This window comes from Alligator mississippiensis, chromosome 3 (assembly GCF_030867095.1).
Source record: "Alligator mississippiensis isolate rAllMis1 chromosome 3, rAllMis1, whole genome shotgun sequence".
NCBI classification, from domain to species: domain Eukaryota; kingdom Metazoa; phylum Chordata; order Crocodylia; family Alligatoridae; genus Alligator; species Alligator mississippiensis.
In genome coordinates, this window is record NC_081826.1 from 23,253,121 (window position 1) to 23,279,636 (window position 26,516).

Here is a 26,516-nt window from a genome sequence, read left to right on the forward strand (position 1 = left end):
TGATGCCTGGATACCTAGGGGTCAAAAAAACCCACTGAAAAAAAAAGCAGAGTTGCACACGCAGGGGCAGCACATGCCACTCAAAACCAGAGCCTGGCATGTAGCACAGGCATTCCCTGGGGGCAACTAGTGGCAGCACAAGGTGCACCCTGCTAGTTGTCCCCGGGGAGCCAAGCGTCCATGCTCATGTGGATGCAGCCACGGATGTTAGAAAATATCTATGTCTAAAGGCCAGCCAAAGAATGAGGATAATACTGTCTGTTGCAGAGTAAAGGAGGTTGATACAGAGTGGATAAAGGGCCTCTTTTTAAACATTACAAGGTTGTTCCCTTCTGTTTTGCTTAAAGCTCCATTCATTTAAACTGAATGGTGTCTCTAATTCTGCACACTCTAATTTTCCCTCTTCCAGGAAGTCATTGATCAGTATCATTGCTTGAGTCACCACATCAGATCTCAAGCACTGCTACTGTTTATTCCTTCCCAAAAGTACTAGCTTTGGTTTATTTACCTACCATTAGTAATCCCTGAGGTTTGGCAATATTTTCCCAAACCGTATGTTGAAAGTAATTTTCAGTCTGCTTGTGTAAGAAGTCTACAAGCTGTGTAGAAAGCACAGCTGCTAAAGCCATTTATGCTATGCTGCAAGCTGAATATGGATTGTCTAAACATTATCACATAGAAGAGTCCATTGTAGTAACAGTCGCAAGTTGACATTTCAAATAACTTATTCTCAGTCTCAGCTTCTGGGTAGATTCTTCTCTTCTGTTAAAACTCAAATGCACTATACTTGTACTTAACCTAAAGATGAGATTTAGAAAGTTTATTTGAAATCTCTTCAACAATTTGTACATTATCTGGGATGGAGAAAACAAACAGCAAAAAAAAAAAAAAAATCCAAAGATCGAATCTACATCTTCATACATAACTGGACCTTGACAAGGAGGACTCACTGTATTAAGTATGGCAAAAAAATTACGAAGTTTTAGGCAAGCAATAATAGGTTTTCTACTTGTATAAGAAACAGTTGTAGCACAAGCCTGCAAATGAAACCAACATTTAGTAGAAAAGCTTGTATGGAGATAAAGTGGGTTCTCTAAAGCAGTGGTTCTCAACCTTTTTTGTACCAGGACCCATTTGTAAACTTGAATGGCCAGTCCCGACCCAATGCTCCTCACTCCCAACCCACCACTCTCTGGCCCCAGCCCCCCCAATGTGTGGAGCATGGGGTGGTGGGTATGTGGGGCAGGGGGGCCCCAAACATCCCCAAACACCACATCTCAAGATGGAACCCTGCCAGCCTGCAAGGGAAAAGTCACCGTTTCCCACATTTTTCCCCTTTAAAGGAGAATCAATTTTTAAAGTTTGTTGATCCCTTTTTAAAGTTTGTTCATGACCCTTTCATATATTCTTGTGACCCACTTTTTGGGCTGTGACCCATGGGTTGAGAAACGCTGCTTCAGAGGGCCGGATGCTTTGAATAAGCAAAAAGACCAAGCTCTTTGAGGTTCCTCAGTCACTAAACATTCTGGAAACACTTCAGGCACTTCCAGTGTAGGCATTGCAACACCAAAACTATAGGTGCCTGGCCTCAGAAGGCTGATTCATGGGGAAAGTTAAGTTCAGTGAGGAGGCACCTCCCAACAGCAATTCAGAAAGCTGCCTAGAGGTGGTCAGTAGGAAACATTAGGTACAGGAACTCCTGTCCAATTCTGTAGCTCAGGGCTGCTTCTGCATTCACTTGGGATCCAAACCCGTAAGTTCTCTTCAGAGAGTAGATGCTCAGCAAAGTAGGTCGATGGTAATGGTGAAGGATACTCCCCTAGTGTATTCTTCAACACTAATGGTTAAAGCTGTCTTCTGGAATATGTCAGTTTTAGGAGGCCTATAACAGGTCTCCCACTTCCTGGGCAAGGTCTCATTTATAATTTGCCAAGGGTGAACTGAGTTAGTAGCTGGTTACTTTTATATATACTTTTGTCTGGGATTTGCATGTTAAGAAAGTCATGTGCTAAGACTATATGACATAAGAGGCAATGGCACTCTGATACACCCATAGGAAATGGAAAATTAGTGTTTTCATGGTGGGAAGCAGGCTGGCTTGTCTGTTGTGAGTCTATTAAAAACTAGCAACGTTAACTATTATGAACTTAATTTGAACTTGTTTCCTTCACTTGCTTCTGCCCAGAATTCTGGTTAACATCTCACACCTACTCAGCTGACAGGTGTGGAATTTAGCACCACCGTCTATGCAAAGTTTATGAAATCAGAGTGCATGTCTGGCTACTTCTATTCCAGACTGGCTTAGCATGCATTTGTATACAGAATGTACAGGTGTGTGTGTCTGTCTGTTGGTTTATGCCTCGTCTGTTATTTCTTAGCAAGCCAAAATTCCAAAGATGTCTGCCTGGACATGTTCTTGCATAATTTCAAAGTGCCAAAATCACAGAATAACGAAGTGGAAGTGATCTTGACAAGTTGATCTGAAAAAAGAGAGAGAAAGAGCATTTAGGATTTTCTTGATTCCTTGAAACTTGGGGGGAAAAAACAGTTTAAAGATCTTTAAATAATGATGACTGAAATAGGAAAAATATTTTAACGAAATTTCACAAGAAAGCCTTTGCAACTTTGCCAGCCCTCACTTGTACTTTAATGAAATATTTTGTCCTAAATGTGCCAAATCTGTTCCAATAAATAAAGCTCCTACTGAAATCACAAGCAACAATAAATATAGAACTGGAAATTATGGATGTGAAGAGCTAAAGAGTATAAATTAACATGTAGACAAAATAGAAAAGGTAAAGTAAAAATTAGAAGTAAAAGTAGAAGTAAAAATTAGAAAACACAGTTTTGGAACAGTTCTGTATTTGTTCAAATATCTGTAGAATTGATGGGCAAGGGTGTGGATAGATGAAACATAAAACAAGTTTTAAAAAGTGGTGATAACGCTGGAGTGAAGTTGTAGTTGTGATGGTCGAGGAAATATATGAGAAGCAAGGACATTTTTGAGGGGTGGAACAGTATGTTTTAATCATTAAAACATATATGTAATGGTCCATATTACTGAGTTGGTCCATTAAATTTAAGCGGACCAACTCAATAATTGGAAGTACATCTCTTTGTGAAGGGGATTGGATTTCTTACACTTTTCACTTCCTTCCCCTTCCCTGTCCTCATAGTGGACAGATGGCTCAAATCCTAAACCACAGTAACTTTGCCCAATTCAGTAGAAGTCACCTCTGAAAGAATCAGGGGTAAAGCTTAACTGGTATGAGCTCCTGTGGCAGCTCAAGGGTATTGGTTGTAGCTATGTTGGTATAAGACACAGGCAGACAAGGTTCTTTGGGTAAATTCAATAACTTTTATTAGCTAAAATAGCTGGGAAAATTCTTCTTTGCAAGCTTTTGAGTGCAAACACCCTTCTTTAGGCTAAGGAAGCATCTGCAGTTGTTTTGAGTTCTTTCTGGATGGGTTAGAGCACAAGCCAAGGGCCAGTATGTAAGAATGTCAGTCAGTGAAAATGCAAATTGAGGCAGTCAATGGGTGAGAAACAGGTAGGGGGTGGAGTCTGGAAAAGGGAAAGATGATAAGGTGATAAGATGTAGCCGGTGAATAGTAGAGAGGTTACCTGGGGTATCAGACGTTAGACAGGTTATAATGTGCCATAAATCCAATGGCTATATTTAGTCCATAATTTTTTGTCTCCAGTAGGTTGATGAATGAAGTTCATAGGCTCATCTACAAAAGGTGTTTTGTAAATTCCCTTTGAGGATTAGAACTGAGAGGTTGGAGAGAGAGTGGTTGTCTGATGAGAAATGTTCCCCCACAGGTAATTGGATAGTCTAGTCTTTGATAAATTTTCGGTGTGCATTCATTCTGGTATGCAGTTATTGTCTGGTTTCTCCTACATATTTTCCATCAAGGCATTTGGTGCACTGGATGAGATATATTAACAGTTCTGGAGGTGCAGAAGATCCAGGAATGATGATGGTTCTGTTATGGGGCAGAGTTATTGTGGGGTTGGTGGAGATATGTTGGCAGGTTTTACATTTCTTGTCATGGTGTGGTCTGGATCCATTCAGTGTGCTTTGGGTCATAAGAAGTTTGCTTCTAGTGATGAAGTTGGCAAGATTTGGTGCTTGTTTAAAGGCTAGGATGGGTGGTTCTGGGAAGATCTCTTTAAGAACTGGGTCTTCAAGTATGGGTTGAAATTGTTTGAGTATGTTCTGTATAGGTTCCAGGGAGGGGTGATATGTCATAACTAGTGATGTGCGAGTCGTGGGGATTTTATTTCTATACTGCAGCAATTCTTCATCTGGTATCCAGGTGGCTCTTTCAAAAGTGAAACCTGTCTCGCTGGGGGAGTGTCTTTGCTGAGTGAAAGCCCTTTTGAGATTTGTGAGGTGATCACAGGTGTTCTCAGTGCAAACTCAGTGGTATTGCAGAGCTTGGCTGTATAGTACAGCTTTCTTGGTGTGTTTAGGGTGATTGCTGGTATTGTGCAGCTATGTAGTTGGTCCATGGGTTTCTTGTATATGGTGGTTTGTATTTTACCATTTTGGATAGTGATCATAGTATCTAAAAAGGAAATGTTGGTGTTGGAGTATTCAAGAGATAGTCTGATGCAGGGGCAATGATTATTGAATTTATGATGGCAATCAATCAGAGACTACAGGTTCTTAGTCCAAATGATGAAGATGTCATCGATATATCTTAAATATAGTAAGGATTCAATGGTGCAGCCCTTGAGGGATTCTTCTACCAGGTGGCTCATAAAAAGGTTGGCATATTGTGAGACCATTTTGGTGTGCCTATGGTCTGCAGGAAGTGTTGGTTATTGAAAGTGAAGTTGTTGTATGTGAGGTTGAAGGGTATAAATTCAGTAATATCTTTAGGTTGGTACTCCGAGTTGTAATCTTGCTCTTGTAGATATGTAAGGCAGGCTTGGATGCCATCCTGGTGTGGGATGTTGATATATAAGCTGGTAACATCCATGGTGGCTAAGAGGGTGTTGCTGGTAAGGTGGTCTATATTTTTACATTTTCGTAGAAAGTCTTTTGTGTCTTGGACAAAACCATCTCTTTGGATGACAAGAGATTTTAGGATTGTTTCAATGAACCCTGATGTTTCCTCGGTTAGGGTTCCATGGTTGGATATGATAGGTCTGCCAGGGTTACCTTGTTTGTGGATTTTAGGGAGCATGTAAAAAGTCCCTGGGTTAGGTAGTGTGGGGATCAAGTTCTTGTAGTTCAGATGGAAATGATTTAATGGTAGTTTTGAGTTTTAAGGTGAAAAGGGGAGTAGGATCTTCTAGTTTTTTTGTAGTAGGTGGTGTCAGAGTGTTGTCTGTTAGCTTTTTTATGTAATTTTCACAGTTAAGGATAACTATAGCTCCTCCTTTATCTGCTGGTTTTATTACTATTTGGTGGCATGTGCTGTTGATTATTTCATTGTTCATTCCTTGTCTGAAGCAGTCAATATAGCAGTCAAGGTTAGAATGTCATCCACTGTGAGGTGTCCAACCTGATGGTTTTTTGGTTTCTTGGGGGTTCATCTTTTCCTTGATGTTGTCAAAGGATGAAGTGTTGTTGGAGGTGGATTCATTTTGTTTGTGGAAATATTCTTTGACATGGAGGCATCAGAAGAATTCTTCTAGTTCTCCCCATTATAGTATTTTATTAGGGTATTTTTCTGGACAGAAATTTAGGCCTTTAGAGAGGACAAATTTTTCAACTTTGGAAACTGTGTGCATGGAGAGAGTGATAATAATTTGAGGGTTGGTTGCTTCTTTCAGTTTCATCCAGTTTGAGGTTGGAATGTTGCAAGGTGTTGGTGTTGTTTTTCTGATGGTTGTTTTGTGGTCAGGAAAGTTGTTCCTAGAGTAATTGGTTCCATTTCTTCTTTTTATATTGGGTGGATGTGGTAGAAAATCTTCATTAGTCTCTTTGTATACACTGTAAACATTTGGGAAGCTGTTTGGATTTTTCTCTTTTAAGTCATTGCAGCATGTGTGGCAGCTCAAAGCATGCATGCTGTTCCACTTGTCACTTAGCAGTGGGATACAGGCAACAACACAAAAGAGTTTGGATGGGTTAAGAAAACAGGTAGCTACTACACATCTAAGATTTTTCCTACAGTGTGGGTTTTCTCTTGTTACAACTGTTATTGCTTAGCGCCCCAGTGCAGATGGGCAAACCTGGTGTTAACTGTGATTTGCAGTAGTGTGGTTTACTCAAGTTTCAAAGAAGGGTGAGTTGCACCGTTGCAGTTGTGGTTTCTAGCAGGTTTTGTTGCCTAGACTAGAGCAGTGTTTCTCAACCTTTTTTAGAGTCAAGACACTTCTGTGACTCAAGGCGCCTCTCAGAAAATGCCAGTTCTTAATTTTCACTTGGTTTTTGACTACAGAAAAATAACGAATCAATTCTTGTGTTGCAAAAAACTCAGAAAGATAACTACAGGCCAGAATGTTTTTAACATGATGGATTCCTATTTGAAATCTTTGGATTTATCTTATGTATCATGCCTGCACACCTAACAGTACTAGCATTGCATGGTGTAGTGCACAAGTTTGTTATTACCCTGAAATAGAATAGTTTTCTGATAGCATACTGTTAGGTTTACAATAATTTGGATTATTAAGAAGTATTAGCTTTACAGCTGAATACAAGGCATGACCTGTGGCCTAGCAATGCAGCTGACCACAAGGCAGAATGATAGCTAGGCCTTTGCTTGTGTCAAGTAATCATTTTAACTGCACCAAGCATTTTCTGAGTTAAAAAGTGAATCTGTGTCTGTGTGCTAAAAAAAATCAGCTACAGCAAGAAGTAAGATAAGACAGAGAAACCATTGTTTGAGCTTACTGGTTGTGTCCTTGAGAAGTATCTTCTACTGTGTAAGGTTTTGCTAACATAATGTTACTGTTACTTAACTTTTAGCTTTTAAAAAGTGCTAGTTCAGCTTAATAGAAATATGCTGTTACAAAGATTTGTAGAGCACCGCCCCAAGTATTGCTTTTTGCTAACCATATAGTCTTGCTTTGTTGTAAGAAGTATAAAAGATCGCCTCACCCTTGAGGGGGGGCCATTTTGCCTTTTGCTGGCTTTATGGTCTTTGCTTGAGCAAATAAACAGCTGTCTTTCTTTACCCGTGTTGTCTGTCAATCAAATTACAGCTAGACAACGGACCTTAGAGAGATTTCTCCCACCACAATGGCACCTTGCAGCACCCCTGCTATGGCACCCTGGTTGAGAATAAGTGGACTAGAGGCTTGCATTTGCACAGTGAGATTGGTGTCTGGTCCACCATTGAAATTACCAGGAAGGGCAAGTCTGTCTTGCATTTCTAGCAATCGTTGACCAAAGGTTCTGGGTAGACATTAACATTCTTGTGCCATTCTTTTCCTTTCCAATGCTTTTCCATTGGAAAATATCATTTTGTCAGAATTGAAACTTTCTGCAGCAGCTTGACTACTTCGACTTAGGAAAAAATGCAGAGCATGTTGATTAGGTTTCAATGTTTTGTTTGATCTCATTGAAAGGGAACATTTCAATTTTTCATTTCAAAATAACTTCATTTAAAATGTGTTTTATATTATAACTTTATTATTGTGACATCATAATCATAATGAAACAAAGACTTTTTTTGAAAAAGATATTTTGTTTGGAAGGAAAGCAAATTTCAAAATGTTAAAATTTTCCAGGAATTGAGTTCTTTGTCTGTAAATGACGGTGGATGTAACATAGGTATTGAAAGTTAAACAGAATTGATACAAACTAATTGTGCTGCTGGAAGTATTTATCACAAAACCCCACTTACACAAAAGAATTACAAAATATCCCTAGCTTTTATGGTTTTATCCTCCTCCATATTATTGCTATTTTTATTATACAAAGTTACCCTGAAACATGGTGTTATTACTTAGCCATTCATTGTTTGGGGTTCTTTAAATACCTTTTGCCAAAACCTCTGCTCAAAACCTCAAAATAGTAGTTATTCAAACAAAATGTTGTTCGAAGCAGCAATTGAAGAGAAGCCAATGTGAAAGCCTTTGAATGGGAAAACTAATAGCTCAGGCATAGGAGTGAGAGCCCTTCACCTTCAGGTCGGTGGTTCATGCTGTTCCAGAAGGGGCCTAATCCTATGAAGAACCAAATAACGTCTTTTTCAGCAGTTCCTAAACTGTGGGTCACGACCCCAAATGGGGTTGCAACATCAGTGGACAGGGCCACGGGCATGGGAGGTTGTAGGTTGGGAACGAGGGGCCATGCTGAAGAAATGGGGTCATGCTGAGGAAATGGGGCCATAAATGGGGTCATGCTGAGGACAAGTTTGGGAAGTACTTCTCTACTTCCAATGAGTTACTTGCATGTTGTTCGGGGCCCAAACTTTTGGACCAGGAGGCAAGTTCTGGTCTTGCCTCTGCTGACTGGTACTTTTATTCCTGTACACTTTCCAGCACTTAAAGCGGGTATCTGCACTGTCTCTGTGATAGTCCTGAGACTGCTGGCAAGGAAGAAGCACACCACACTGCACACACACACTCCTTCTTACTGTACACTCCAAAGAACATGGTGTGGCCACATTTTGAAGCACACCCTGGGATGCTCTGAGGGCCTCAGTTTTGGTTGTGCTCCTGAGAATGGTGCATGGGCCCACATTGTAGAGTCCAGGTTTTGTTTCATTGTTCTGTTCATGGTCAAGCATGCGCCATTGAAGCCTAGTTCAGAAAGGCCTGGAAGGAGTGAACTTTTGACTCCTGACCCATTGGCGATGCATAAGGGGTACATGCAGGTGCACGTTCACCCCCTGAGTGTGGCAGTGCACCTCCTGTGAAAACGTGCCGCCAACACTGCTGGTGGCACCTGCGGGCTGTTGCTGCTCGCCACCCCTCCCCCCACCACTGACAGTATTGTGGTCGCTTGAGGGAGCTCCCTGTTTGCTGCCACCATGTTTCTACTGCTGACAGCACTGCCACTGTGTCTGGGAGCCACCGGGGGCATGCAGCATTTGTGTTCTGACCTACTTTCTGTGAGTGAGCACGCCTGGTTGATATTTGAGTTTTGGCAGGAGAAATAGCATGGTTGACAGGTGTGTGAGGCAACAGGGCACAGTGAAAAGTGAGAAATGAGTGCTGTTGAGTGAAAGATGATAACAGTTTGGATGAGTGGCAGGCACTATCACCAAGAAGACTAGAATATTCACTCCACGATTGGAGAAGGATGAGGGGGCGAGTTACCAAGGCTCCATGGATATAAAATGGCACTGAAGAAGTCTCTGTGTGTGTCTGAGAGAGTGCTAGAATGCTTATGTGGTATTCTGGGATATCGTGTGCCTCTGTGTGCCTTTGTCTCTGCTTCTGTGCCTGTATGTATCTGAGTGCCTGAGTGGTGTTGAACTGTGAAGTATAGTTGCTGCTGTGAGTTGTACGGTTGGTCTCTGTGGGTGCAGACAGAAGTGACAGTTTGAGCCTGATCTGGCCACAGAAAGCAGTTTATAGCCATGACCAAACACAAGTGCACAGATGGAGACAGCTTCAAAAATGGCCGATCGGGCAAAATCTGAACCCTCATTGCATGAGGGGTCAGATGAAGATGTTTCAAAACAGCGTCTCCTCTAACTTTGTGTCTGTGCTGTCTCCCACCCTCAAGCTGTTTTCAGAATGGGAGCGGGGAAAAGGAGTGGAGGGCATGACCATGGCAAGGAAGTTTGGTGCCCGGGCCAAAGTCTGCAGCATCAGCCCACCCTCACCATGCACACAGATCTGGGGGCACCCGCTCCGCCATGCTTCTCCAGGAGTGCACGCAGCAGCAGGAGCTGCCATCCCCCTATCCTCACACCCCCACAATGAGTCACTTGCAGCTCCACCCCACGCCCTGCCCCAGCTAGGCAGTGTCCATTGGCACCCCTTTGCTTTGGCACCCAGGGCAGTCACCCTGCTTGCTCCCACCCCCCCTTCCCCTCCCACTCCCCTGTTGCTACGACACTGGTAGAGGGAGTTTGGTCTGGGGTTTTTTCTGCCCCTGCTGGAAGGTGGGGTGGGTGCGTTGAAACCCCCAGAGGTGGGGGCTCCAATTCATATAACCTGCCCTCCAGCACCAGCTGAGGAACCCCTAGCACAAGTTCCCTCTCTTCCCATTCTGAAACAGGCTTCCAGCCAGCTAGATTCCCCTCGCCTCTGGAACCAACAGTGAACTTTTGTTTGGTCCGGGGGATCGTTGTAATGCAAAACATTTCCTGCAAAGCATACTCAGTTACTGTGGGGAGCTGCACTTCTGTCTGCACCCTGTGTGAGTGGCTAGATGACTCCAGAGCCAGACCTGTATTGAATCTCTTTGGTGAGGAAGTACCCAGCACAGCAGAGTCTCCCAGCAACTGAGGGTACAAGTCTCATTGTACCCTGGCTTGTAGCACCAGTGAGACAAGACTTTGAAGTGTATAGTATAACATATAACCCTGTATTTTCCCTGTTCCTGCATTCCCTGCTCTGTTCCTTTGTTGTTGTTGCCATTATCCTACTGTTAATGTTTGTTTAATAAAACCAATTGAACCAAGCTGGCCCAGAATCTGGCCGTTGCGCCAGAGGAGAAGGCAGACCTCTTTAACAAATTCTTCACCTCCGTTTTCTTGTGGAGGGACTGGGACTCCCCCACTGTGATTCAAGATGAACTCGAGGGGAACGCCTCCAGACCTAAGGTTGAGGAGGACCAGGTTAGAGTGCTTCTGAAGGGGCTGGACGTGTTCAAATCAGCAGGTCCAGATGCTCTCCACCCCAGGGTGTTGAGGGAGCTAGCAGGGGTTATTGCAGGGCCCTTGGCATGGCTTTATGAGCACTCGTGGTGCTCGGGCCAGGTGCCAGATGATTGGAAGATAGCCAATGTGGTCCCCATCCTTAAAAAAGGGAGGAGGGAGGACCCGGGCAACTATAGGCCTGTCAGTCTTACCTCAATCCTGGGGAAACTCTTTGAGAAGATCATCAAGGAGCACATCTGTGATGGGCCGGCATCAGGGATGATGCTCAAGGGCAACCAGCACGGTTTCATTAGGGGCAGGTCATGTCAGACCAACCTAATTGCCTTTTACGATCAGGTCACAAAAGCATTGGATGCAGGTGTCGCCGTGGATGTAGTCTTTCTGGACTTCAGCAAGGCCTTTGGCACTGTCTCCCACCCCATCCTCATTAAAAAACTAGGTGACTGGCATTGATGCCTACACGGTCAGATGGATTGCTAATTGGCTGAAGGGTTGTACTCAGAGGGTGGTGGTGGACGGATCATATTTGACCTGGGGGGAAGTGGGCAGCGGAGTCCCCCAGGGCTCGGTCCTTGGGCCCACGCTGTTCAATTTCTTTATCAGCGATTTGGACGACGGGGTGAAAAGCAACCTGTTCAAATTTGTTCATGATACCAAAATTTCGGGTGAGGTGGGCACGTTAGCAGGGAGGGAAAGACTGCAGAAAGACCTGGATAGGTTGCAGGGGTGGGCTAACAAAAACAGGATGCGTTTCAATACTAGCAAGTGCAGGGTGCTGCACTTGGGCAGTAGGAACCAGCAGCACACTTATAAGATGGGAAACTCCCTTCTTGAGAGCAAGGAGGCAGAAAGGGATCTTGGAGTCATCATTGATCCTAAGATGAACATGGGCCGACAATGGAAGTCATGGTCGGCAGGGCTAACCAGACCTTATCGTGTATCCACAGGCGCATCTCAAGTAGGGCCAAAGAGGTGATCCTCCCCTTCTACGCGACGCTGGTCAGGCCACAGCTGGAGTACTGTGTCCAGTTCTGGGCACCCACTTCAAGAGGGATGTGGACAACATTGAGAGGGTCCAGAGGAGGGCCACCCACATGACCCGGGGACAGCAGGGCAGACCCTACAATGAGAGGCTACGGGACCTAAACCTGTTCAGCCTTCACAAGAGAAGGCTGAGGGGGGACCTTGTGACCGTCTAGAAATTCACTAGGGGGGACCAGAAGGGTTTGGGGGAGACCTTGTTTCCCCTAGCGGCCCCCGGGATAACAAGGAATAATGGCCACAAGTTGTTGGAGAGTAGGTTTAGATTAGACATCCGTAGGAACTAATTCACAGTCAGGGCTGCTAGGATCTGGAACCAACTTCCAAGGAAAGTGGTGCTGGCTCCTACCCTGGGGGTCTTTAAGAAGTGGCTTGATGCATATCTGGCTGGGGTAATTTGAGCCCAGTTTTCTTCCTGCCCAGGCAGGGGGTCAGACCTGAAGATCTACAAGGTACCTTCCGACCTGACTTCTATGATTCTATGATCCTGGAATCTTCTCTTGAAGGTAGGGGCAATAGTGCTACCTACCTTTCATACAGTAGCCAGGTAGTTAGAGTACTTGCTGAGGAAGTGGGACGCCAGGGTTCAGTGCCATGCTTAGCCTGAGAGTGGTCAAACCCACGCGTGCCCCCACCCTGTACCATACAACCCTAATCACAGGCTGGATGAGGCTACCTTCCTTTCCTCCCCTTGCGCAGACAGAAATGTGAGATTTGGGGGCACATGACTGTAGCTTGTGGTCAGTGGTGGATCAAATGGCGGGGGTGGGTTGGTGGTATAGTCACACCCTGCTTTAATTCCTGCTCCACTGAAATTCTTAAAACAAACTGCCAAGGACAGTCAGGCAGTGATAGTTGCCTTTCTGGTCAGGAGAATCTGAGGGAGTCAATTGAATTTATGGCTCTTTTTATCATCTACTTTATTCCTGCTAATCTCTTCACCCCATATGTATTAACAGCCCTTGATCTTTAAGCTATTGCTTCTTGTACAATTATCCTGTTTGTTATCTACTCCCACTAATGTTTCTTTGCTCCCCCTGCAGCATGTCCAATAAAGGTGTTCCTGTACTGGTCATGCCTGTACTGGGTGTGCCTTTACTGGGTACCTTTGTTCCTAGGACTTTCAAACCCACAACAATTCAGAGACAGGGAGGGGAGGGGAAGGGCTGAAGGCAGGCTGATCTGTGCACTGGCTATACATTGACCCTCTTTTGCATTATTCATTGCAGCAGATGATGGAGACTGTGGGAGTCTGAACCAGTAGTGCAACCAAGGCATGGTATGATCCACAGGGTTAAATCTCCCCTAGTAGGGAAACTGCAAACACCTGAAGCAAGGCCTCCTCTGACACCCAACTGTTTATGTCAGTTTGTTGAGGGTGGAGCACACTGGAGCGCAGCTATATGCATGCTGTGAGATGGGGGAGCACTGCCATCCCACCTTGTAGTCAAGGGCTGTGAAGGATGTGGGGGGGGGTATTGTGTGGGAGGGATTCTGAGAAGAAGGGGCTCAGAGGAGCTGGGAGGGGCTGGATGGGAGGTTATGGATACTAAGGGGGTTTAGGAGGGTAGAGGGACCTGTAGGGTGAAGAGGGACTGGGGCATTATGGATAGGAAGTGTGAAGTGCCATTTGGGGTTGAATGGTGTGGTGAGGGAGAGGTAAAATGGCATATATGGGGAGTGGGGTCAGAGCTCACAAGAAGGATTGTGGGTGAGAGGGGCCCTGGGGTGTCATAGGCTGCAAGGAGGTTTGGGCACTTAGAGGGGCAGGGATGGACTCAGTGGGGTACAAGAGAAATGGGGGTCAGGGAGCTGGAGCATGATGGGGATGGATCTCTGTAGGGTAGAGTGGATTTGTGGAGGCAGAGAGGAGGCAGGGTGGGACTCAGTTGGGCGTGAGTAGGATGGTGGGGTCTGTTGGGACTTGAGACATCATGGGGTTGGGCTAAGCATGGCATGTACAGAGTAGAACTGCAGGTGCCTAGGACATTTTTCACATCAAACAGAGAAAAACCTATGGAGTGTAGTTAGCTGCCAGGCAAGGGTTTGGGGATAGCAGTTTTGGATTTAAGTGACTAAAGCCACCTGATGTCCATTTTTATGCCATAGTCTTTCCTTGTTTCAGTTGCCTTTTGTAAATGATACTGAATGCCAGTCATGCTAGCAGGCATGGAATTCAATCCCTTATTTACTTTTAAACTAAAATGTAATGATTATTTTTTTAAATTTGATGCATTTCTGAAAACAGGGGGTAGCTATTGTGAAACTGAGAGGGAGTGAATCCAGAACCTGATTATGGAAAGAAAAGTGCCAGGAGCCACTTGTCCAGTAACTTATTTCCAGGAATAGGGAAAGCAGTAGCAGAGGGGTACCTCTGAGTAGGGCTCAATGAGAAATTTAAAAAAAATGTTTTACAAGGATGGAAATGAATCCTTCTTGAAAATGTTGCCATTTTCTTCAGGTTCTGCTGTAGAAAATGCTGAGCCTCTGTCTTCACTGGAAGTCATAAGTGAGGAAGATTCATTGCAGGGTCTACTGTAGCCAGTAGTGAGAGCTCATTTTATGATCTCAGGAGTGAGAACAGATGCGTCTCAGATACAAAAGAATCAACTCTTGGAAACTTGCATGCATATGATATTTCAGTGCATTAATACTGAGGTTTCAGGCAAGTCCATTAAATTTACTAAAACATGAAAATGTCATTACAGAGGAAATACTGATAATGAACATGGTAGAGAGGATGAAAATAACAGCAGTATCACTTAGCTTCCAGTTATGTCTGCAGCTCAAGAGGATGATATTCTTTTTAATCAGTAAATTTATAAGAGCTCTATGCTTGATATATTTGATAATAGAAAATACACATATAGCATTCCACATGTTTAAATAGTTAGCTTTTATTTTGGACAATGCAACATATAGGTACATCCAAAAGACTAACAGGGATATAAACTCCTGGAATAGGAAACAAATTTTATAAGGCTGCTCAAGTACAGGAATATCCAAAATACAGAAAACAAAGGGTACAGTCGCACATGATACATTTTCAGTGGAAAGGAGTTACTGGAGAAAGTAAACAAGGAGGAGGAATGAAATCAGACATGGAAGGATCAACATGCACCAATTAGGGCCTGTCCAAATGAATGGCAAACACAACTGATGTAGCTAAAGAGATGTAGGTTGTAGCCGTGTTGGTCTAAGGACATAGGCAGACAAGGTTCTTTGGATAAATCTGATAGCTCTTATTAGACCAACTCAAATAGTTGGAAAAATTCTTCTTAGCAAGCTTTCAGGTACAATTACCATTCATCAGGCAGAGGAAGCATCTATAGATGGTCTATGCTCTTCCTGGATGGAGTAGTAAAACAGCCAGAGGCCAGTACTATGCAAGAAAGCCCATCAGTTAAAATGTAAATTGGGTTGGTCAATAGGTGAGAGACAGGTGGGGGTGTGGGTGGGAAGGGGCATGAATACAGCTGTAGTCAAAGGATGAGAGACAGGAAGGGGGCTGTAATATACAGCCAAACCGTCTGATACCACTGAATTTGCACTGAGGAGAGCACCCGTGATTGTCACCTCACAAATCTCAAAAGGGCCTTCACTCAACAAGGACACTTCTCCAGAGAGATAGATCACACTTTTGAAAGAGTCACCTGGATGCCACGTGAAGAATTGCTGAAGTACTGAAGAAAAACCACCATGAATCACACACCATCAGTTATGACATATCATCCCACCCTGGAACCTATAAGGAAAATCCTCAAACAGTTTCAACCCATACTAGAAAGCATAGGTGGTAGGGGAGGCACAGAGGGGTACATCCCCCCCCCCCCAACAGGGCCGTCCCCACTGACAATGCTGCCACTGGCTTCTGCGGGTGCTCGCCATCCCAGTCCACACCACCGCCACCGGCTTCTGCAGGTGCCCCCCCAGACTCAAGAGGCACCACTTGTCCATGCTAGAAGGAGATCCAATTCTTAAAGAGATCTTTCCAGAACCACCCATCCTAGTCTTTAAACAAGCATTGAACTTCAAAAACCTCATCACCAGAAACAAACTTCCTATGACCCAAATGGATCCAGACCACAAGAAATGTAAGGCTGCCAACACATCTCCACCACCCCCACAATTATTACACCCCACAAAACCATCAGCATTCCTGGATCTTACACTTACACCTCCAGATATGTAATATAGGAACTGTATTTCATTTAATGTCGTCCCAGTTAACATTGTTTCGTTATTACGGTGCTGATCTATTAAAGAAACATACTCATTTAAAGTCGTGCAGTGTTTGGTTATAATGTTGTTTGGCCATCGCCTGCTAGTAGGTAACTACTGTGACGTAATTGGATTCACTTAACATCATTTCGCTTAAAGTCACAGTTTTCAAGAACATAACTACGATTTTAAGTGAGGAGTAGCTGTATATCTCATCCAATGCACCAAATGCCCTGATGGAAAATATATTAGAGAAACCAAACAACAACTGCACACCAGAATGAATGCACATCAGAAATCTATCAAAGACCAGAATACCCAATTACCTGTGGGGCCACATTTCTCACCTTCCACAGACAAACCTATGAACTTCACTTCATCAGCTTCCTTGATACAAAAAATCATGGACATGATTGGGTAAACCCTCCACTTTTTACCAGTGTCCCAGGAGAGAAAAACAAAACCACAGGGAGGATAAAACAAGGAAAACTACTTACCTTCAACAGGAGCCGCAACACAACAGAAACAAAGGGAGAAGCCCACGTGGCTCATTAGCCACGCCTTTACTCAGCTGAGGCTGACCAGTGATGTCACAAGGAATCCCCATACGGCAGGAATAAAAAAGCCGGATGGACGAGGAGAAGAGGAGGAGAGGAAGGACCCAGGGAGCGTGGGGATGCCAAGCAACAAGAGTTCTAACGGCAGGGGAGACAGTGGAGAACGCATGGGAATCCTCATCACAGGTGGGAGTAGTGAGGGCTGGAGGGAAGAGGAGGAGCTCTACCCAGAGAGAGAGCACCAGCAGAAGCAGCCAGAGGGACTGCACAGCACTCAGGGGTCGATCCTGAGTGTGAGGGAGAACCAGCCTCTCACCGGGGAACGGGGAAGCCTCCAGATAGGAACGCTCCAGAGAGCAAAGGAGCAAGATAGCTCAGGGCTTATAAAGTCAAAGGAAGGAGGAGAAGAGAGGACCTGAGCAGGGGTTAGCTCATAGCCAAGCTGTAGGGAGCTCAGTGCCCAGGGTCTCTGAGGTAAGAGGCCTGGGAAGGGAGTTGTTTTATGTTCTTTCTTTTCAGTATGTTTCTTTGAGTTTCCCTGAGTGAAGAGGTTGAGAAGTAGGAGAAGGGGAGAGGAGTGGGAGAGATGGTGCAAAATTCATAAGACAGCCTATCAAGCTACGGTCAGAGGGGAAGCTACTCCCAGGATAGGACGGACCCAACGAGTAAGACCGACAAACATAACGCAGGATGGAATAAGTCAATCGGCCTCAGAAGTCGGTATCCTGCAGAGGCGTTAAATTGTGAGGCTCAGCGGTAGCAGAGGAAGAGGTACAGGGTCACGAGCTCGGAACAGCTCATCGAGGTGGCATGAGGACGGGGTGTTGGGGTGGCGGAGCCCTGCTAGTGACCACCGGGACATCCGTGCCGTGGAAGACCCTCGGGATAGCCACTCCCCACACTGAGAAACATTCAAGTCATGGCAGGTGAGATAGGGGAAAGCTTCCCAAGGAGGGAACATCAGCACAGCACTTTTCGGGAGGCTGCAGGGCGTACACCCCTCCGTGTGCAAGCCAAGGTAGCACGTGACTGATTACTCAAGACCCAGTGGTCACAACCAGCTATTCTCATTACCTTCCCCCCCCGTACCTCTCTCTCATCCTTTAACTACAGCTACATTCATTCCCCTCCTCTCCAGCTGTCTCTCACCTATTGACCACCTCAATTTACATTTTAACTGACTGGCTTTCTTGCATACATACTGGCCTCTGGCTGCTTTACCACTCCATCCAGGAAGAGCACAGACCATCTGCAGATGCTTCCTCTGCCTGATGAAGGGTAGTTGTACCTGAAAGCTTGAAAAGAAGAATTTTTTCAACTATTTGAGTTGGTCTAATAAAATATATTCGATTAACCACAGGATCTTTTCTGCTTGATGTAGCTAAATGAACTGTGAGGCATAAGACAAAGACTACATTGAGAAAATATGTTAATGACAGCAGTAGGGTAGCATGTTTAAGCTGAATATCTTTGTATATGAGTTTCTTTTTTCTTTTTTTCCCCTCTCTTTGTTTGTTTTTGCTTTCCACAGGCTTTTTTTTCAGTTCCTCAAGGATGGAGTATTGTAGGGTCAGATCGGTCCATCTTGTATTGTTCCTCATTCAGGATCTGTAGCATCATGACAAAACCAGACCTGCCATTACTTAAATCCCATAAGCTCCCAGAGGCCCTAGAAAAGAAAATGTGGAAAACACAAATACTGAAATAAACTAATAGCACAAATACTAGGCCATATGTGTACCCTGGCCCTATACTATGGGCAATCTGGAAAGCTGCAGGGAAAGACAAAAAGGCAAGTTGACATATTTAGGTACCTAATAAAACAGGCTTGTTTATTCAGAGAAGCTAAGGACACACAGCTGCCATTGTGTTCAGGGCCAGACTATTAAAGGTGTTTAAGTATTTGCAAATCTGGCCTCCAGTTCCTCAACAATGAGACCACTGTTTCTCTTGTATGGAAAGAAGCACCCAATCTTGGTGCTCAGTATCCCTCATGTGAAGTACTGTATACCTGCACATCATTGGATGGTTTCAAGGGCAGTTGAAGGTGCCCAGGCTCTTAATGTTCTCCCAGCACTATGCAATATTGAGCTCTGTATTTTGTATAGTCCTTATATTTTAAAGGAGAGGTGAAACAATCATGATAATTAGTGGCAAGTAATTTAATACAATTTAGCCCAATTTTTTTCCTCGCAAAAATGCAGCCTGAGATGTGTTCCTTTGTTAGGTATCTGGCCTCCAATTTATTTTTCTGTGCACAGGGAATGAGATCATCTCTGCAACATGTAACAGTCTTAGCAGATGGCAGGGACAAAGGCAAGTGTTAACATAAGCATTTCACTGAGTATATAAACCTTTGTTTTTCAGAGTGTTTGTGTAAATGAAGAAAGTTTGCATGACTTGGAGAGAACTTGTTTGTATAAAGCTAAGTCTCCACAGCTCCCCAGTTTTTTTCCTTGACTCCTTTCAGAAATTTTGTAATGCTCAGAAAAAGGCCAGAATATAGATTAGCATAAGAAAAGTTTCTGTTAAACAGATCACCAGATAAAACTATATTGATTTATTGGGTTAAGGCTACCTCTTAGGTAACTCCATTTTTTAACTTTACTTGAGTTGCACAAGGATTGAATTTGTCTCCATGTGTTTGGCTTTGGACAAATGCTCTTGTTTCTCTGAAACCACCACCTCTGCATGTCCTGCATTGTTTTCCCTTTTTTTTTTTGCAATGGTTTTTCTGTATATTTCTCTCTCTTGCCTTCTTTGTATTTCCTCACTTTTCTGTGTGTGCATACATAAGAGTGTCCTTTGCAGTCTAGTGAATGTACAAGCACAGGGGCATAATATGTAGAGGAAAGAACTTGTAATCAGGACTTCCTGCCTCTGTATTGATTTACTGCATTATTTGGGGTAATTTAATTAATTGTTCTGTGTCCAAATGGTAACATAATTCCTGCTTCCAAAAGGGTCTGAAATACTCTGTCTCACTTGTGTGTGTGTGCGCGTGTGCGCATGCGCGCGCGCGCGCGCACACACACACACACACACACACACACACACACACACACTGTACCAAACTCAAATGAGGGAAGTCTAGAAGATAGAAAATATTTGTATTGCTCAATCTTTAAATATATTCCAGTTGGTTTAAGTTTGCAAGCTTAACTTCCAATTCAGTTCGTGTTTCCTACATTATCTGAAAAGATTCTCTTCTCCCTACTAATAATTTTTAGGTCTCTGTATATGATTACTTGCCCTGACCCTATTAACACAAATCTGTGATTACCGAGTGATGTCCTAACTGTCACTGTGCTATACAATGTGCTCATTTGACTCTTTGTGATGACAATGGGCATAGAATTCAAAATTTTTCTGATTTCAGTGGTGCAGTTGCAGCTGACAAGTAAGTGTTACTAGTAAAAGGCATATGTCAGTTAGCATATATCTACACAGGATGCTGGTTGGGTAGAGCAGAGATACCCAAGTTATCTGTAAATGGGCTATCTTGGAACCAGAACCAGTCAAGAGTCTCTTGCATCTCAGGGAGTGCGACTGTGTATTATCACAGCTAGACTTCTTCTGGTAATCAAACCAGCTTGTTTAGACCTCACTTCAATATCTCTGCTGGACAGGTCTGCTTCCAGAATACTTTGTGGATGTGTGTGCACATGTGCACATTTTATATGTTACAGCAACTTAAAGTATCCATTAAGCACATTTATGTTATTATATTTATTTGATTTATTTGATTTTCCAGTATATATCACACTTCCCAACAAAGGCTCAAAGCAATTTACAAGTTGAACAGACACTTGGCTGGGATGGTTTGGTCAGGGATGATTCTGTCGTGAACAGGGGGCTGAACTAGGTGACCTTGTGAGGTCCCTTCTAGCCCTACTTTCCCATGATCCTGTGAAATGAGAGGGGAACTAGAACATCAACATAAGATGAAAGCAGTTAGCTAGATAAATCTGAAAACATAATCTAGAAATTCATATAAGCCCCCAAACACAAGGGGTCAGAAATCTCTGTGTCCTATGGGCTGGATTTGGCCAATTGAAGAGGTTGGATGTAGCCTGGGAAGGTCTTATCCACAGCTGAACTGATCTACCGGTCCCATCTGTGCGGGCCGGGAGCGGTCTGAGGCCCTCGGGGGGGTTTGCGTGGCAGGCTGTGGCCAGCAGCCCGGACACACCGGGTCGGGGAAGGCAGGCGGCACGCTGGAATTAGGCACGGAAGCTTAGTGGTTGATTAAAGATTATTTTACTTACACCGAAGATGGTCGCAGTGCAGGCAGGAAAACTTGCTTGAGTTGCAGTTACAGACAGAAAAGAAGAGAAGTGGACTAGAGTTCCTTCCTGTGAACCTTCTAGCCCATCCGGTTGAAAGCTCTAAACCGCGAGCCCGTCGTGTCAACCGAAGAAAGTAACTCGAAGCAAAGAGCTCTGAATACACTCACATGAAGTTTGCTAGGCTCCATGGAACTTGCGCGCAGGGAAGGGTATGTTGAGGGATCAGGCAGCGACGGGGAGAGGCGAGAGGCTGATCAGACCCCTATAGCCAGCTCTAAGGTACACGCGCTGGGTCCGATAGGCTCCGCAGCGCACCTAGAGTTCTCCTCAAGATGTTTATGGAGTCCCCCCTTGCAGGGTTCTCCTCCGGAGATCTCCAACTTGGGCGGAAACTGCTCAAGCCTCTTATACGGCTAGCAGGCCAATCACTAGCCACCACGTGGGAATAATTTAAAACTGGCCAATAGTGGGACACAAATTTGTATACGAATGGCGGGAACTCCTTGCACCGTGCATTTCTCTTTTGCAACCTAGAAATGCACCCTGCAAAGAAAGCTACGAGTGACGGGAAATAATTTAGCAGTGCCGAAGCACACACAAACAAAAATCACACCCTTGGGTTGTGACACCATCCAGAGCACTCTTCTCCATAGCCCTCCTGTTGTTCTGTCATGCCTGTGCATACCCTTACAGCAGAGGGGCCACGAATTTGCTGCAAGAGTAAGTAAAGGTGGCTTGAGCTCTCTTGTGGGGCAGAGATTTGGGCCCACAGTAGGGGGCTGAGTTGCAAGCTCTGGCCCATGGTAGCAAAAGGTTGCTGGCCCTGCATAAATGTATAAGAAGAATTAATTGAACATAACATGAGTTAGTTATTCATGGCGAGCATTTTTGGTTTGCACTACTCCACCTTCTCTGTATTAGTAGGAGAAATGGCTCAGTATTAGGGTCTAAGCCAAAATCATGTATCCAAAAGACTCCTGCACTTTGGAGAAGCAGCTCAAACCATAACTAGTTAAAATGTTAAGTAGAAAGAAGAACACCAATTAAATTGTTTTTATTAGATCTAAGAGAACTACTGGTTGTGAAACTTAGTGAGCCAAGTTTTCCTCACTGCTCTACCACATATAATTATGCCCTAATAGTAGCTGGCCGTGGCACAAAATATATATATAAACAAGTCCCAGGATGTACTGCAAAAAATACACTGTATGGGAGGCATGAACATGACAATCTGGAGCTGGAATCACATTCCCACATTAAAAGCTGCAGGGTGGTATGAAGAGATCTGGTCAGCTATGTTGTAAGGTCTTTGTAATAACATTTGTTCCCTTTTTGTTTTTCTTAGTTTTTCTGGCACATTTGTAGCCTTGAGTCATTTAGACAGAATACAGACCTACCATGCACTGAAATAATTAAGAGGGATATTGCAGTCTTGCTGTTTAAAATTATATAAAATGACATTCTGCTAACTACATCCCACCTGCTTCAAAACACTTCAGGTCTAGGGAGTCACCGTGCTGACATGAATTGCCACAATTCCCTCTGCCTGTGAATTTCATAAATATCAAACATAATAGCCCGCTGACAGATAATAACCAATGCTCTTCAGTGCCCTGCTTTCCATCTATTTATTAGTTTTATTTTTATTACTGGAGCACTCAAATCCTTGCCATCATAGCACCTCTCAGGAAAATCAAACAGAAGGCTCTCAAGACAAGATGAGAGGAAAATATTTTCATTCTCCATCTTTATGAAGTGGCAATTAGAAATGGGCACAGAAGATCAGATACTAGAAAATGAATCAGTGTAGGAGAAAAGGTGAAGTAAACCAGGGCTCTCTGGGTCTCTGATGTGGAGAGAGGAAATTACTGCAGCCTAGGAAAGAGAAAGATTAAGCTGAGATGGGCAAAGAAAAAAGAGGAACTCTATTTTCTCTGGGTAGCTGGGCTATATGAATGTGTATAGTTGAGGTACATGCTATATTTGTGAAATTATCCTCATTTAGGAGCGAAACTTTTTAGATAAGACAGACTGAAGAGTCTGTCTATAAATATGTTTCTAATTTGTATGAGACTTTAATGAAGGATTACAGGTTTGAAATAACCTTTAACAAGCCAATCCGCCAAATATGGTATAGGTTATAACCTCAACTTAAGTTACTGCACAGTAACCTAAAAATACCACACAGTACGGGTGCACTTCTACACATACGCATCCATACTGTACAGTAACTATGGCAATTTACACTGACTAGGGTGTAAATTTGCTACGTATATGATGCAGGTAGCAAATTTATGCCCAAGCAGTTACTGTGCAATAACCCAGTTTGTGTGGACTAATTTGGGAGTAACTTTAATCCCAAATCAGTCCACACAAAGCATTACTGCTCTGTAATGCCTGCACATGTAGATGCTGGCATAAAGCCACTTACTGCACAGTAATTTACTGCACAGTAAATTACTGAGTAGTAATTGCATATGTAGACACGTTCTCTATCACTAGATGGAAAAGGAGTCAGAAACTCTACAAATACCACAAAATTTGCATAGAAGGTATTGGGGTTACAAAAAGGACTTGGGGAAATACAAATTAGGTACTGTAACATCTAATTTATAGGTGCCAGCCCCCCCAGTGAAGCCCATAACTCTGAGGAAAGCACCTATGCTCCATCAACAGTGCATGGAGACTTAGATACCTCAGAATGGAATCCATAAGTGCACTAGGCTGGAAAGCCATTGAAGTTTTCACAGTCTCCAGCATACTTGAGAATAGCCACTGTAGATGATCTTGAAGTAGTCTCACCAGGATCTATCTAGGTTGGAGTATTTGTATAGGCACGGATGGCAGAGTGTGATCAGAAACAGAATGTCAGGCTACAGCCTCAAACCTGGAGCCTTAGCCTGGATGGTACAGGATTTAGCGCAGCCTGCCATCCTACAGCTGGTCACTCAGATTGGGCAAGGCTGGCCTGAAGCTTCCATCACAGCCTAGTGCTTCATCCATTCACTCCCTGTCACAAGAGTAGGCAACTGGGGTTAGGTGACCCTCTATTGTTCCCATATAGGCTCCTAAGCTTTAACAGGCAGCACCTAGGCACCTGGGCTCAACTTAATCTTAGACTGGTTTTCAGTCCTCTTTGGTTTCTGTTCCAACTCTGCTCTCTGCTTGGTTTCCTGGCTTCTTGACCAAGCTAACTCTCCCAGGTTCTGAGTCTAGCTTTCTTTTTGACTCCACTCTGCCTCATCTCCTGAGCTCTCAGCTTCCTGACTTGACTTCTTCTAGACCCAGCTCTGAGAATGACCTCCTGGCTACCTGACCTGACTTGTCCCTGGATTCTGCTTGTTCCTCCTGACCCTGGTCAGCACCTCAATGCCCTGGGTGGCCTCAACTTTGGCTGCCCATGATGCGCTGTGACATAGAATGGGTGCATTATGCCATTGTCACGGTGTTGACACAGCCAAGAACTATCTTGAAGATAAGTACAGAAAAACGTTTTTTAGCTTCTTCAGGGAACTGAGCAAGACTCAGTCTTTTCTTTTCCTTTTTCTTCTTAAAAAACAGTGACTGGTGATGTGTGTCCCCTTGCCCCCATACAGTGTCATCACCAGGTCATAGCTCCCCTACCCCCTCAGCCTGTGCTGGCTGTGCATAGTCCCCTACTGTGTGGGCTGTGCAGCCAGTGTGTGGACCCCCACCATATGGTAGTGGGACAAGTGATCACTGGGGCTTGTGCACTGCATACTGGCCCCTTGTGGGCTACTTGTGACCTGGCTGCCTCCAGTTCAACAGTCCTACCTTAGATAACTGAAAGGATAGTGTTTTAATGCAGTCAAGGGGTTTTTTATATTATAGAAAATAGGATTGCTTCCAAACCCCTGAATAATCTTTATTCATCTCAAGTGTCCCACCCTCCTCCATTATAGCAGTTGCTCTCAATATTTGAGTAGAAATTAGTACCAGATTGTCATTATTACCATCACCCCATAATGTGCTTGGGTTAGAAGGCTAGGCCCCATCCTGCCGGACACAAAAAGATCTGTTTTTTGCCCTGAAGTGTTTACAAACTAAGAGAAGATAGACACCTCTAGGAAGCTTATCCAAGAATGTTCATGTTCATGTATTATTGAGAAAGGTATCTGTTGTTCAGTGTTCGGGCTCTATTTCAAGTACCCACTTTATGTGCACCACCTGATGCTGCTTTTGCCAGAGGTGGCTAATACAGGACAACGTGGAGTTCTATTGACACTTACAACATGCTTGTATTGGGATCATTTCAAATTTTTACCTGTGGTAATTGCACGTCACATTTTTTGTAAGGCTGCACCAAAACAAAGACTGCTGATATAGCTTTAAATTAGGCAGTCTTAACAACCCAATATTGTAGAGAGAGATCATTGTTGTTCCTCTTGCTGCTCATGGTATTCTGAGATGATAATAATAAAGCCAACATGGTCTTGTGTACAAAATGTTTTGTGTTTATATGGCTCTTAAGCCTGAAATTTTAGCAAACTTCAGAAAATGACATAAAACAGTGAGGAGGCAAGAAAAGATAAAACAAGAACACGGAGTGAAACACAATCTGGTTTGCTAGATGGTGGTACTTCTTGGGAATCTCTGGTACATAATACTCAAATACTGGTACATGAGATTTTGATGAGACCAAACAGAGAAGTGTTATGAATTAGGCCTTAGGGCTCCAACATGTCCAGGAGATGATTTCCCAAGTGTGTTTTTTGTTTATATATTTTATAGCTCTGTCCTGTGATTCATGATTTGGGAGATGGATAGGAAGGAATCTCTAGCAAAATAAAATATTTTAAAATCCCCCCTGACAAGCGACTCCCAGCTTGATTATTTGGATATAAATAAGTTTAACAAGTAATGGATGAAAGAGGCCTGTTAATGGTACACAACACAGAAAGAAAAACTCAGGTTGGAAAGACAATTCACCATCATCTGTTTCTCAACTGACACTGGCACGTATAGATAGTGACCCATCTGAAAGACTCATCTACAGACTACACATCCATTTTGTAGTATCTGGGATTTGTTCTTAATTGATACTGAGCCAGATATAGCCAAATGTAACCTGTTCACTTCTATCTTTTGAGCCTCCTATCCTTGGCTTAACTCTTCTTGCTCTTTGTGTTATTTCTTACAAGTAACAATATAATGGAACTTCCTAATTATCAATTAGGGTAGTACCTAGAGGTAAAATCTGCACTGTGGTAGGCCCATTCTCTGAAGGTCTTGACTCAAAATATGGAAGACAGACAAAAAGGTAGAGGGGAACATGAGGTGCAGAGATTTGACTTAGGTCAAATGGTAGAGGTGGGTGCCTCAGGCTCTTAGGTCCAAGACAGTGAATTACACTCCAACAACGTATGTCATGGTGGGCATCTGCTAAAAACCACCAAACCAGGAGGAGGAGGTGGACGAGATCTTCTTTAAACAATACACAGAAGCTTCCAAATCACAGGACCTGGTTCTCATGGGGGTGTTAATAATTGGGACATCTGCTGGGAAGGAAACACAACAGTACATAAGCAGTCCAGCAAATTCTTGGAATGTGTTGATGATAACTTTTTGATACAGATGGTAGAGAGGCCAACTAGAGGAGATGTTCATTGTTTGTAAGCAGCAAGTCAAGAAGACTAATTGT